The following is a 16,301-nucleotide window of genomic DNA, read 5'->3' on the forward strand; positions in this document are numbered from 1 at the left end:
TATGAATACAACACAGCATTGTATTCTTGATGTATTACTGAGAGGTGGGTTGGGGTGGTAATTGGGCATAGGCATGGGTATTTGTCTTGTCTGAGAATTGCCAGGCTTTAGGGCCAACTCTATATAGCTTTACATATTTTCTGTACACTTAGACAGTAGATTTGACATTCAGCATCCTGTGGAATCCTATGACAACTTAAGTCATGTAACGCTGGGCAAAACAACACCTGCCATATACCAGACTGGCATGGAATAGATAAGAGCAATAATTGGCTATTTGGTAGCCCCCATGTGGACTGGAAGAATACAGAAGGCTCTGTTTGGCTTTACACTGGGTTTTATGCAACTGAAACTTGCCTCTAAGCCAGAAAAATGGCTCCCTGGAGGCCCCTGGAAGCAATATCCAAGGGGTTGGGCAGCAACATGTTGCTCACGAACCACTGGTTGGGGATCACTGGTTTATATAATGTCAAGTAACCTATTTATTGGCATATATATATATATATATCAGTAAATATTGCCCTTTTACATCCATTCCCTTGACCCACCATTTAGTGATGGGCTGTGTGCTCCCTCAGATCACATGACCAGAAATAATGCAGCTTTAACTGTAACAGGAAGTAGTGTGGGAGCAAAAGGCAAAACTCAGCCCATTAATTGGCTGATGGGGCCTAGCATGTATGTGTGGATTGGCTTGTTTGTGTGCACTGTGAATCCTCTGATCCCAGGAGGCGGCCCTTAATTCTTAAAATGGCAATTTTTTATTTAGAACTACCCAATAGCACATACTACTAAAAAAATTTATTTTTATGAAAATGGTTTATTTGGATAAAGCAGGGTATTACATATGAATGTTTATGCAATATATTTTTATAGAGACCTACATTGTTTGGGGGTATAGTTTTCCTTTAAGACAGTTTACAGTGAATCATATCTGAGAGATGACTGGTAGGGCCCAGCAAGCTGCATACAGTTTATATAACTTTGGAATCAGAAGTGCTATTTAGGTTGAATGCCTAAATCTAAAAAAATGTATATTGAATTTGCTTAACAAGTGTCCCAGAACACCTTGCTTCCTAGTTCCACCTGTAGACATGAGTTGAAGGTGGGTACTAGAGATAAAAATATTCCCTTTAAATCCATAAAATACTGACACATATTCCTAAGATTTTTATCTAAAAATCTGGGAATTTAAGGCCACATTCCTATCTGCTATAAACCCACACATTTTGAACAAATTGAACGGTCCACATAAACATACAAGTATGCAGCCTGGAAAGCACACAGAAGGGAGACCAATCCTGGATATGCCACCAATAGATACTTTATTGCCTCCGGTAAAGTCCCTTATAATGAAAACACCTCTATGCACAAATATCACAATTGTGTTAAGCTAAACAATATTTTTTTAAATTCCAAGTTCCAGTTTGTTCGAGCATCAATTTAAAATCATGAATGATTCAAAAACATGTACTTTTTTGCCCTTAGTGTGACATGTTGGAAAGTGATCCATTGGTTATGAGTAGCAATTTAACCATTATGCACAGATGACTGGCTTCAGGAATGACTGGAATTCCTGACAATATTCACGATCTTATGTCTCTCTAACAATGGACTGCTGGAAAATATGAGGAGCAAGTTCATTCTTAGTTAATCATACATCTACAATTTCCCTACCAAAGTATTAAAGGCACAGTACACACACAATTTATGTCTGCTGCATAGTGTTTTCTACTTGTCTTGTCTAAAATATTTCTTTAAAGACAGTGGATGAGGTTGCCTTGTCAGAGCTACTCAAAGTGAAAAACAGAAATATGAGCAAAATATTATAAGCCAACTATTATGTACCTATCATCTATATGTTACCCTATTTTTGCTAATATTTGCCATTGTCCAGCTAGTGGGTATGAATGCGGGCACATGTGACTCAAACACGCAGGATAGGGAAGAAATGCGCTTATGAGATATTGCTGAACTGCAACTCTCCACTGCCAAAGATGTATAACATGGAATTATGGATGCCAGAGGTTCTTTTGCATTGAACCAGAACTTGGTTTATTGATGGAATGCACAGCATATGCAGGGTTAATACTCACAGCACTGAGGTATAGTTGTACAAGATCAGATGCAGTTGCAATATAAGCAGAATAGTGTAGCACCACGGTGGAGATAGATGAGGGATAATAGACAGGAGTCCCATGGGTGTCCGCCTTTACTGGCCCAGATCCCTACAGCCAACTGTGGTTCAGGGTTTAGAAATAGCCTGAATCCTATGTCTGAACTGTGGTCCCTACAATAAGGCAGTAGAGCCTTGGGTGTACTAAACCCCTGAGCTAAGTCACACTTCTAGAGCGTGCTATTACAGAGGTCTATCCTGCAAATGACTTCACCTCATTCACCTCATTCTGGGCCTAGTTGGGTCCCAGGCTCAATGGAACGCCACTTCCTGCTGGTGTGAGGAAGTGCCCACGACCTGCATAATGCTATATTACTGTGTGCAGGAAGTGGTCATCCTATCTAAGGGCCAATAATTGCAAATATCAAAGTTGAAACACAACATTCTGCTTAGTAACAGCAAACTAGGAAGTGTAGAGATAAGGCTGATGCCACACCAGGCGTAGGGCTGATTTTTTCGGCAAGCGGAAAAACGCTTGCCGAAAGTTCAGCCCTACGCCTGCTACTTGTGCCTGCACCCGAATGAATGGAATACGCTCGGGTGCAGGCACATGTAGCCGATATACGCATGAAAACGCGAGAGAATGCAAAGTCTCGCATTTTCATGCGTATATCGGCTACATGTGCCTGCACCCGAGCGTATCTCATTCATTCGGGTGCAGGCACAAGTAGCAGGCGTAGGGCTGAATTCTCGGCAAGCGTTTTTCCGCTTGCCGAAAAAATCAGCCCTACGCCTGGTGTGGCATCAGCCTAAGACCATAGGGAGTGTTAACCCTATGGGCCCCTACATATATATCCAGGAATCCACATGAAATAAAAGTTAAAGTAATACAGGTATAAGAATTGTTATCTGGAGACACTTTTCCAGAAAGTTCCAAATTACGGCCATCTCCCCTAGACTCCATTATAAGTAAATAATTTTAATAAAAATAAATCCTTACTGGATGCACAACAATCACATTGGGTTTAATTAATGTTTCAATAATTTTAGAGTTACTGAAAGACCCCTTATCCAGAAAAACCCTAGATCCCTAGGTCCCATACCAGTAATATGAGTGTCTGGTGCCATGGTGGTTACTTTGTGTATCTCATTTAATTTAACAAAAAGTACAACTCAACATGTGATTTCTTCCAAATGCTTTTTTTTGGTTTTACATTAGTATAACTATGAACATTCATTTATGTTCTCTGATCATATTGAAGTAAACATAATTATTTCTGGTTAGAAAGACACATCAGGAAGAAATGGGTTCATAAACTCTTTTTTTTTATTGCTTTATCCTTAAAACTTCTTTCATGACATTGCTCTCAATTAGCTTACCCTTCAGGTTGTAATAATGGGCATTGTATGGATTATATTGCCCTCTTGTGGTCAGTCTTCTTTATAGCAAGTCTTTTAGTTTACAGTCTAAAGTGCAACTCAGGTCTTACACACAAGTGTAAGAATCCTAAGTTAGAATTTGAGCTTCTCCAGTGCCCTTACACTCCTTGCCAAGCCGTTTAAAGGAACAGTAACATCAAAAAATTAAATTGGTTTAAAGTAATTAAAATATAATGTGCTGTTGCTTTGCAAAAATCTGGTGTTTTTGCTACAGAAAAGCTACTATATAAATAAGCTGATGTGTAGCCATGGGGGCAGCCATTCAAGCTGGAAAAAAGGAGAAAAGGCACAGGTTACATAGTAGATAACTAGTAGATAAGCCCCATATAATGGGGGTTTATCTGTTATCTGCTAAGTAACCTGTGCCTTTTCTCCTTTGAATGACTGTCCCCATGGCTACACAGCAGCTAACGTATATAAACTATAGTAGTCTTTCTGAGGCAAACACACCAGTTGTAGCAATACAGGGCAGCAGTACATTATATTGTTATTACTTTTATACACTTTCATTTTTTGGTGTTACTGTTCTTTTAAGACATGGTGCAAGGGCACAGGAATTCTGTATTCTGGGATATTGCACTCCTGTAAAGGTATGTAAAAACATGACTTTGGTAAGTGCCAGAGGAATTTGGAAAATAAACAGAGACTGAAGAGGGGCTGTAACATAAAAGCCATAGGGCAGCTGGGCAAGTGGAAAAGGGACTATATGCCATAAACAGTGATATTGCTGCCATGATGGTTGATGAGAAACCCACCCCAGGTGACACCCCTGCAAGGGCTGTAACTTGCCACCTTCAAGAAAAGTTACTTGAATATACAGTATGTTCATAAGACATTTGGCTTTTGCAGTACAGGAGAGTGTGGAACCAGCACCTGATATCGCACTTTGTTTTAAAGTACAACAGAAAAGTAATTTTTTTTAGTCCAGAGCCTAAAGGTTTGTATCTATAGTAAATGGCTTGTGGTTTGTTGTCACAATGACTTTATTGAAAGAAAAATGAAACAATCATCACATTATACTGTTATATAACAGTACAAAAACAGTCCATTAATGCTGCAAGAGTATAACAATGGCAGTAGCAAGTCATGTGTTGAACTTCCTCCCCCAAAATACCCATAGGATAACCTTTCCTAGGTTCCAAGCATTATTTGTCCTTAGTTTAATGTTCAGGTCACAGCTGACATCCCTGTAGCCCCTTGGAGTGCACACAAATGGGTACTTTATTAACAAGCGCTAAGTTTGTTCTAATAATCAGCAAGAAAAAAAGCAAATCATGCCCCTAATATCCATATGAATTACAGTAAGGAGGTACCTAATCCTTAATAATGCACACAAATACAAAAGTACCAATGTGTATAAGATGTTTCACAATATCATTGTATTAGTATGGGAGAGAGGTGGAACAGTGGATCTGAGGCAGCTGAGAGGGATTTAAAGGAGAAGGAAAGGTAAAAACTAAGTAAGCTTTATCAGAAAGGTCTATGTAAATACAGCCATAAGCACTCACAGAAACGTTCTTACAGAGTTCTCTGTCAAAAGATTTGTTGTGTCTGTTTTCCTCTGCCAGAGAGACGCAGTTCTCTCCTCTCTCGCCTCTCCTGCTTCCCTCTCCCTCAAGAATGCTAAGAACTCACTTAGGAATGTGGATCTGAGTCAATCAGCAGGAAGTTGACTCATAGAGGCAGATTTACTAATCCACGAATCCGAATCCCGAAAGGGAAAAAATCGTATTGGAAACGTAAATTTTGTGACTTTTTCGATGCCGTTGTGACTTTATCGTATTGAGCGATAGTAAACAGCGGAAAAACCAATCCGATTTTTTTCGTATTTGTTGCGACTTTTTCATTGCCGTTGTGACTTTATCGTATTGAGTGATAGTAAACAGCGGAAAAACCAATCCGATTTTTTTCGCGACGGCGACGGAAAAGTCGCGGAAAATATACGAAAAAGTCGCGACAGCAACGAAAAAATCGTGGGACATACGAAAAAATCGCGGGACATACGAAAAAGTCGCGACAGTGACGAAAAAGTCGCAAAAATACCGACCATTACGAAAAAACACATTCGGCGCCTTCGTACCTTTTGTGGATTAGTAACTCTCCCCCCTAGTCTTACAAACTGAGCATGTAGACTGGTCTGGGTCTCGGGGCAGGAGTGAGGCATTATGGGAACTTTCTTTACACAGCTCATCGTTTTTTCTTCCTGTTTGGCTTCTGATCATCTGAACAAGTGAAATATGGGGAGACTTAAGGGCACTATTGAGAGAACTAAATGTATGCCTGCATCTTGAGATTAACGCTTTATTAGCCTTTCCTTCTCCTTTAAAGAGTAAATAATTCCAGATATTGCAGGAGAATTTCATCAACCAACTTCAGTGGGAGGGAAAGCCCATAAGTTCCAAAGGCCTGCAGCCATGGCAAGGTGTTGATCTCCAAATAATGTGCAACTATAGAACCTTTATAGTCATTATAGGAAAGTGAAAAGGAACACATTATAGGGATTATGAAGCACAATTACAGGTGCTGTGTAAATCTGAGGCAACATTCTGAGACTTGAAAAATGGCTAGGGGACTAAAATGATGCCTTTCAATAACCTGAACAGTGCCTTGATGTATCCAGTTTTGTACTATGATTTCCTTGTCAGAATGTAATGAAAGAACCTTGCTGTCACAGCCATTACTATCATATAGCCTTTACAGCATTTTAATACATAATAAGGTGCTGAAAATATATTATGCTATACCTTCTTTACCACTCCACCCCTTTTGGCACTCCATTTAACACTCCTCAATATATCGGTATGATCACTGAAAGAATTGAATTCAGAGCATTCCATTAACCCTAGACATCTCAGAAGGATGACTGCAGAAAAGGGATAGTCAGCATTGTTTTTACATCAGATATGTGTAACCCTTTCTTGGCTGTAACCAAGCCAACAGCACGGCTAGATAGGTCTAGAGCATGGGGTACACGTGACTCAATCCTTCAGGATGGGCCTTCGCTATGTGGAAGTAACCAAACGGAGCTATGGTGTAGTGCAACTACAACCCACTGTAGCTGTGTGCAGTGCAGAATAACAAACGGGCGCCAGAAGGTTCTTGCAGAACAGTAGAACTGGTTTATTGTCAGAGACAATCAATGTGCAGGGTTGGTGCAATATACTCACATACATCAGTTTAGCATAGCATTTCTGTGAGGACAGCACAGAGAGGGTGCACACCCGTTCATCCCAACTCCTCTTGAGCCTGGGCAGGATCAGTGCCACCGGTTCAGTTGCTCACTCTCTGGAACAGTCAGCTTGGATACCACACTCCTCAGGCCCCACGGCAACTCTGGATCAGGGTTCACACACTACCTAGCTCCTATGTCTAAACCGTGGCCCTACGCTAAGGCAACAGTGCCTGTCTGGAAGGGTACTCCCACAGCTACTTTCCTCTGAGCCAAACTGCTCGTGCGTTCTTCCCTCACTATCTCACTTTCCTAGAAAGTGCTTAACAAAACTTGCTATCTAACTGGTCCTCATTCACGGGGTCCCTGTCCCGACTTCACCAGAGTGGATGACAACACCCTGGGGCACATGGCTTACTGGGGCCTAGTTCTACTTCATACGCAGTGGTCCTTCCCCTGTGAGCAAAGGCAGCCAAGAGCCAGACCCACCCCCCTGCTAAGCACTATATTAGAGTGCCAAGGGAGTGGTCTCCCTGTTAACCAATAAACACACAAATGAACTCAAAACTGATACATGGGTCTTTGCCCAGTAACAGCACAAAACAAGGAAGCTGCAGGGTTTAAAGTCATAGGGACTAGTTAACCCTATGGATCCCTACATATGTCAGAGTGATCAGTGTAGAACATGGAACATTGAGCACTGCATGAACCATTGGGGCTCCAAATAACTAATTGCACAAAGATCCACCACTTGTGGCTGCAGTTGCAATACTGGCATTTTCAGGGTTCCTACCTTTTTTCTGACGTCAGAGGTGGAACTGATTATACCAGGCAGTGATGATACAGCAGACAAGGATTTGCTGAATTTTATATCAGTCAGGCAGACAATTTTGATCTGGATACCTGTGTTAAAAATAGGGATGCACAGAATCCAGGATTCAGTTCTGGATTTGGCCAAAATGTGGTCTTTTCCAGCAGGATTCAGATTTGGCTGAATCCATGCCTTTAGTTGAACTGAATCTGAATTCTGTAAATCATGAAAAAACCCAGTGGCCCAGACCCAATCCCTGTTACCGCTCCCCCATCCAACATTGTCCTCACCTGACGTAATTTACTTACATGCGTTCAGGGGAGGATGTTGGGTGGGTGGCAGGGGACCCTGGGTAGGGGTTAGGGGGCACGATCGGCGGGGCACCTTGGGGGGTGTGGGGCCCCTGGTGCGGCAGCCCTGTACCCCCCAGTCTGACCCTGTGAGTGTCCCCCATGTTCAACATGAGTGCAATAAATAGGGCTTGTGCTAAATATATATTTTGCCTTTTGTTTTAATCATAAAAAAGCATTTTGTTAATTTTGTCAATTTCTTAAGTTAAACAGGACAATCAGGGAAATTTAAGCTATTTCATTTTATGGCATAGGCCTTTTCCTGACCATGTGTTTAACTTATATTTTAACTGGTTAAAAAGTGGCAAAATTATAGAGGGAGGTGACCCTGGGGCAAGTTAGCAGGTCCAGAAAGGACTAGAGGTGTGAAATGCAATATCAATCCTGTTAAAAACAAGCTCTACAGTGAAGGGCTTGATTTTAATGCCATAGAATATTAATGTAATTAAAACAGCAGTTAAGGAATGGGAGTGAGTGTGCTGAGGTATACATAAGTGATTGTAGGCATGCTCTGTAAGAGGTTTCTGTTGGTGAGGTGCTATATACTATAGGTAGTAGGCACGCTCTCCAAGAGGGGCTTATAGAATATCCAGGTGAAAAAGGGTTAAAGATGGGTGATAGCAAAAGGAGCAGTTGAAACCTTAATGTGATGAGACAGCAGTGTTGCTGGGAGTCTGTGGCCACATGCAATGTAGTTTGTGGGAAGTTGATTAATGCCCTCCTTTACTGAGTAACACTGCTCAATAACCCCCTCTCCCTGGAATCCATCCAGTCCTGTGTGCCCATTTAAAACAGTGTTTCTTTCTATGTGAATTATTGTGATAATGCACTGGCTGCACCTCTGTGGTTAGTGCCTATGTTAATTTTGAATACCTTATATCTATGTAAAGACATTTCAGCAAAACCAATAGGGTTGTTTTGCCACCAATATGGATTTGTGCAGGGCTGTATTTATGTCTGGTTCAGCCTTAGGTTTATGCAAACAGGGCAGACTGGCAATCTGTAAAATTCTGGCAAATGCCAGAGAGGCTGCTGTAAGATGCCATGAAGAGTTACTATATATTGGGCTGGTGGGGGCTGTTTGGGTCACTTTTTACTTGAAATGCCAGGGCCTATTTTGATTCCCAGTCTGAACCTGTATAATGCAAATATCTGCCTATAAACACTTCTGCTACTGCTGCTGAAAATCAGCTGCCTAAATAAAAAAGCACATTTGCTGTTCAGAAAAAAAACTTCTAGCATCCAACTTTTATGTGAGCTCTCAAACCACAATGGTTATGCATACTTTAGTGTACTCTGCCCCACATTCTCACATTCTGATTTCACATGCACCACACAAAATCTTGAAAAGTCTTTACTTTTACCTAGCAGTTATGGGTAGTGGTACCCTACTGGCTTTCCTTCACTCACTTTCTCCTCTACCCTCATATTAAGTGTAGAGATAAAATGGAGATCCTGTCTCCTCACTTACTTCTCTCTGTGAGCCTCCCCCCCACCCTTCCCATTCTATAACTGAAAACAAAAAGAATGCCTTAAAACATACTGATGGAGAAAGGGACCATTTTTACAGGTCAGTTATTCTTTACCTTGAATAGACTATTTGTCACCTTATTTTCTAAACCTTGCTTTTAGAAAAGACTATGATTTCCTTAATCTAGTTCATTAGTCATGATATTGAATTGAATGTTGCCATGACTAAATATTAGTCAGGCACTTACAGATTTGTCAAATGTGAGTTTTAAAATGGTTATTAGTAAGGAACATGAGCTAATCATGGTAATCTCTTTGAGATGGCTAATTGCAAATTTCAGCGTTTCCCTTATGCCTGACAGGCTTCCATTTTATTTAAGCTTCAGTGCACATCTCATGAAAATTGTACTTTATTATTCAACATTTTTTAACCATTAAGCTCTTACTAGGACAAGATAGAACAGTTTGACATTATAATTTCTACATCAAGGTAGATGTGTATGTGTTTCCATCCTACACTTCTTCCACGCACTTCCAATATTCATCAGTTTGAGGAGGCAACCCATAGATCAGAGGTCTTGATATATTATTTTGGTTCAAGACACTGAAACTTTTAGCATCTGCTTATAAAGGATTTACAGACATATGAAAATGTAATTCATAACTGCTAAATCTTAGCCTGATTGATATCACAGTTTAGGAAGCTCTGACTTATTTTCTCTTAGTGAAGACAACTTAGGAATACAGGTATGGGATCCCTTATCTGGAAACCCGTTATCCAGAAAGTTCCCAATTACAGAAAGCCTGTCTCCCATAGACTCCATTTTAATCAAATAATTCAGAATTTTTTAAACTGATTTCCATTTTCTCTGTAATAATAAAACAGAACCTTGTAATTGATCCCAACTAAGATATAAATAATCCTTGTTGGAGGCAAAACAATCCTATAGGGTTTAATTCATGTTTTATTAATTTTTTAGTAGACTTAAGGTATGGATCAAAATTACAGAAAGACCCCTTATCCGGAATACCATTGGGCCATGGTTAAATTATAGGAATCAGGCTAGTATTTAACCCTAAATCCATAATCGGCTGTTGGGATCCTAATACAGGTATTCATCTTGAGAACTGAGGTATCTATCTCTAGACTGCCCTCCATAGTGGTGCCAAGCTGACCAGGTGCCTTTACCCTGCCCAGACTCGAAAGAGGTGGGATAAACCGGTGGGCATCCTCTCTTGTTGTCCTCAGAGTGTGCTACTGCTATTTCTGCATTGTGAGTATATGATCTAACCCTGTGCACTATTTGTCTTATAAACCCAGTTCTGTTTGTTTCATCAGCAAGAACCTTCTGGCATCCATTATTTTCTAATTTTCTTTGCACACAGCATCAGTGAGTTGAAGTGCACTACACCCCCGGGATATTTCCACTTAACGAAAGCCCATCTGATGTGTAGAGTCCTATTTACCACATGTTCTAAAGCCATTCTAGCTGGTGTTTGCCTGGTTTACAGCCAAATAGGGGTTACATAGGTATAATAAATTATTGCATCCACCAAATTAAAAGCATTATTATCCCTTAAAAAAATGTAGACAAAATCTCTGAGATGTAACACAAATGATGGAGTGCAGCTTCATCAATAAAGGGCATCACTATTGTGTATACAACACAGTTGCTAGTAGGCAGACATATACAGTATCACAGGCAGTTTCATGAAGAAATTACCAAAAAGTGATGGTTTACCACCAATGGAAGGTTGGCCACTATGCCCATGTAAAAGTTGCTGCCTTTCTGCCAGCTGGTGATTTTCTGCTGCTAAACTGTTGTAGGCAGTTCTTTTTCTTGGACAGGGACAGGCTGGCCCTATGTAATCTAGCAGAAATGTGCACTGCTATTTTTTGGCCTTTTTATTTTAAGGGTGGCTTATAACTTGTCTCCTTGCTGAAAGGTCCATTACAATCACACAGGAATTGGATGTCTGTGTTGCTATTATGACTGTCTTCCATTCTTGTGGAAAAGGTCATGTGATTTTGCATGACTTGTATTAGAAGGGCACTGCATCTGATTCGGCAAAACTACCACAACTGTGAGTGCATTTTGTTGCATATTAGATGCAATTGCGCAGAAATCCAGCTTATGTCATTTCTGGTGTACAGTGCTAGTGGTGTGTGTGTCTGATTCTTTAGGCACAAGTGTGCTGCACCTATTGACTCTGGACACGAAGGGAACCCTGGCGCTACCGCCTGTTCAGTAGCTGGTGGTAGCTCCAGGATTTCCCTGTGTCAATAAGCGCAGCATCGCTTAATTTAGAACAGAAAGCATGAAGGGATGGGCCGTGCCGACCGTGACTATATGGAAGAGCATGGAATGCATTTGACCCAACCACCTTAAAAGTGGTTTTACCCACATCTAAGCGCTGGGTGTAATGTAACTAGGACCTCCTGGACCCAGGTGCACGACGTGCATTTGCCTCTTCCTTCCAGATGGGCTTTTTCAGGAAAATTAATTGCAATGCAGCCTCCAGTGGCCCCAAGGGGGTGCAAGCCATCCTGTGCCCCCAGTAATTACGCCACTGACTACTAGGAAACTGCAACTGCAGTTGTGCACGTAAATGAGCTCTATTATCCTTAATGATGTTATCCCCAACCTTTCCTAAACCTTTCTTTGTTTTCCCATCCCCATCCTCATTACCTATTGGTTTGATACATATTAAAACTATGAAGATAGTTTGATCCAAACAGTCAAGCCGAATGTAATAAAAATGTTATATTTTTATAGAGAACTTTGTGAATTTTACATTTTATTTTCTCAACTTTGTAATAACTTTCTTTCAATAAAAATAAAACAGGAGAAGGGGGAGTTAGGACAGAATGGTATGTGGGGTGAGGGGGCAGGAAGAAAGAATAACACATTTAGAAAAGGAGGACAAAATGTCACAGGATGGGAAAGACAAAGCATGGGGTTTAAAAGGAAGCAGATAGATATAAAGTTGAAAAGAAGAATGAGAAAGATACATTAATAAGGGAACCGAAGAAGAGAGTGCTTGAGGGCCTGAAGCAAATTTCTTGTAGAAGGAATCCATTGCAACCAATAAGAGTTTGCTTAGCTAAGCATTGCTGCAACTGACTGATAAGGGCATATGGTTGACATAATTTTTTTTATGTCCTGGATCTTAATTTCTCAGTTTATACTGCAACCTGGAAACATTGCATCTACAGCACTGGCAATTGATCTATATGGTACATGAAGGGCTAACATTTCATGTCTTTACAGAGGTTAATTTGCTACCTGGATGGCTGCAGTGTAGGTGGTAAGTAGGTTTAGGTGTGTGTCATTCTCTTTTCCTGCTCCCCATGTGCCCCACAGTGCAATTGTACCAGTACCCCAAGGACCTATGCAGTGGGTGTAGAGACTACACTAAACTGGCCTGTTTTATGACACCTCCAGATTATGTCACTTTTTGTTCTTCACTGCACCTTTCTAGTCTGGAAATTCAATTACAATGTAGTTGTCTAAGATTCCACTTACCCTAACAACTATGCAAATATGTGGGAGTGCAAGATGAATAGGAGTGGGCCTCTGTCAGAGGCCCAAACAGTCCCCAACCAGCCCACTAAATAGTGGCTGTCTATGGCATTTTACAACAGCCCCTCTAGCATTCGCCAGAATCCACAGATGGCCAGTCAGGACCTGACTGGAGCCCAAGGCAAATGCTACATGGCCAGCACCATTCCTGTTTCCCCCAGCTGCTTGCTTATCCCACTCATTGCTGACACCAAAATTCTCCATGCTGATGCTGGTCCTTATATTCTCCTTTGGTCCAATTCATGTCACACAGACCCCCTTCTCCAGGGTCCACAGCAACTTAGCCCGAGGTACATGCTTTGCTTGCCTACCTCATGTTCTGGCCCTGGCTTCTATAGAAAGACAACTAATAAAAGTAACACACTAAAAGATGAGATTAGGTTGATTTAGAAAGGGCACAATAACCTGTGAGATTCCTTCTATCCCCCAACTCTTTTAAATGGCAGCTAAAGCCAATTATTGCATATAGGCATCACTTCCTACAGGTCTAAGCTCCTGATCAGCATGACACATAGTGGCATGGGAGCTTAGTGCATATGAATGTTAAACAGGGCAAAATGTGATGCTAAAATAGTGACCAGACAGTGCAGATAATGCATTTGAATATCTAAACATGCTTTATTTCTCATAAAAATAGCATCTCTGCTTGCAGTACCTAAAAAAATCCATTAGATGTCAGCAGCTGGCAGAGAATCAGATGCAAAGAATCTATAACTTTGCAGGACACATAAGGGTTGATTCACTAAAGTGCGATAAGCGTTATCGCATGCTTTTTTGCATTAAAATTGACGCGAAAAAATGCGCAATTCGCTAAAGTATTATCGCATGCGTTAAGTCACATATCGCGTGCGTTAAATAGCGCGCAGCCAAATGCGTTAATTTTACCGCATTGCGTTAATTCTTGCGCAGAAATAATACTAATGCATGATTCACAAACACTTAGATGTGCTAAATATCGCATTAGTCTATGCGAAAATTAACACCTACTTGGGGCAGGCGGTAATTATAGAAAAGTACAGTTCATGAGCTTTTGGCAACACAATATGGACTTTGCAGTGCGATTTATTCAAGTCTGTGTTGGCCCTAGAGTGATGCATCCTCCAGTTTGCAGGGAAATGGTCATTTTCAAAAAAAGTAGTTTTACAAACGTAATGGTGTGTATGGCTAATATGGCACACGACAAGTAGCACGCTGTGTTAATTAGCGCTCGTTGTGTCAAATATCGCACAAAAATAGTCTTTGCGACTATAACGCAAACAGCATTGCGTCTAAATTAACGCAAATGTACTTTTAGTGAATCGTGCGTTAAGATGCATGTTATAAATTGCGCTTGTTTTATCGCACTTTAGTGAATCAACCCTATAGTTACATAGGGTTTAAAAAAGACCTCAAAGACATCAAGTTCAACTCTTCCAAGGAAACCCAGCACACACAAACCTTTACTGACCTATCTTTACACTCACATACATAAACCATATATACCAACATCAATACTAACTGTAGATTTTAGTATCACAATAGCCTTGGATATTAATGCTTGTTCACTGGAGAGATTACCTACTGACCAGAAGTAGGAGATATAGAGTATACGCCAAACATAAATACAATATTCAATCCTTCATAAATAAGGAAAGGAACACCAAATAGTTAAGTACATGTTTAATATCAGTTAAAAAAATATTAAATATATATGGGGATCAGAACAGATATACATTATAAAATAAATGTATAACCCTATGGATAATAAATCATTAAGCATAATATAATAATATATATCACACAGGCAAGTATAAATAACATGCAGTATGGTTTACTGTCAAAGATATTAACCCCGCCTATTTTATTAGGAGTTCCCAGAGTTTGGTAGGTCTCCCCCAGTCTCCTGTTCCCCAATAGCACTCTCCTGATTTTTAGCAAATCCCCTGCAGTGAATTCCAACGAATAGCACATGCGCAGGAAGAAATTTTTGAAACAACAACTTATGCATGCGCGTGACATCACTTTTGGAAGTGCAGCCCCCTATGACAACAAGTAGTAAGTTTACAGCTCTGTCCGGTGCACCTAACCATTTAATTGCCATTTAATTACTGACAATTAGCAACAGCAACTCCGCTCCCTGTAATCAGCTCTCCACCAGCTTGCTCACTTTTAGGCAGAAGATCGGCTGGGGAGCAGGGTACGTGAACAGGGCAGGCAACCAGTCAGGTACTATAGTTTCTACAAATGTAGAGGAAGCAGACCCATGGTCTGGGCCCCTCTCTCCTGTGGGGTCTGCTTCCTCTATAGTTACGCCACTGGTTTCCAAAGATTTTCACCCTAATCAACCTTCAAGCTGGGCTTTCAGGTTTAAAAGAGCCCTTCTGCAGCTTGCAACCCCGTGCCCCCCGCCGGATGGTCACATCCCTCCCTGCTTGTTACCCCCCACCAAAGTCCCTTCTAAGCTGTGTGTGCACACAAATTTTGAGACCAACGCACACAATAAACTGTGTGCAAACAATTTTGTGTGAAAACACAGTTTTGTACTGTGTACACAAGTTTTTACAGTGCACACAAGGTTTTAAAAAGTGTCCACAAAGGAAATTTTTGGTGCACACAGCCAAGAAGAAATTTGAGGAAACATTACCCCCCACACTCTGCCTCCTGCACGCTCGCACCACCTCCCTGATTGGCTGCACTGAGGACTGGGTGGCGGGAGATTTAAACAGTGGTCAAAATCTCCCGTTCAGTCCCCAGTGCAAATGCATCTAGTGGATGTCATGCCGCCCCCAGATCTTTGCCACCCTAGGCCCAGGCCTTTATGGCCTGTACTCAAATCTGGGCCTGTCTCCATGTCTTTCTATCTCACTATAAAAAATGCTTTGGTGACTGTTTGAGTAAAGACACCATTATAAATGAAAGCTCTGTAAACTGAACCAAAAGCTCCTCCTATCTGGGTATGTTTTGCCTCCTCTAGTTCATTCAATAAGCTACATTAATTCCAAATAATGTGTCAGAGGGTAAAGTCTGTGATTTTGAGACCTACATCATTAATTATGGGTTAATCTTTGGACAACACAAACCTGTAAACAGCCCCGGATTTGTGGCAAGGCCACAAAAGCTTGGGTCTAGGACGGCAGAAATTTAGGGGTGGCATGCTGCCCAGCCGCACCAGAATATTTTGCCCACACATGGAGCAATGTGGAGAGGACACGCAAAAACTTCATGTGGTGATGTTGGCCTGATTTGCCAGTATGACAATTTTAAAATATTCTTGAATACTCAGTAGTCTGCCCTAGGTCCCTTTCTTTGTCTGGGGTAAGGCGCACTCTTAAGATCTCCTTTGTACAGGGATTCCAAATAGGGTCTAGACTGTCACTCACTC

This window comes from Xenopus tropicalis, chromosome 1 (genome assembly GCF_000004195.4).
Source record: "Xenopus tropicalis strain Nigerian chromosome 1, UCB_Xtro_10.0, whole genome shotgun sequence".
In the NCBI taxonomy this organism is placed as follows: Eukaryota; Metazoa; Chordata; class Amphibia; order Anura; family Pipidae; genus Xenopus; species Xenopus tropicalis.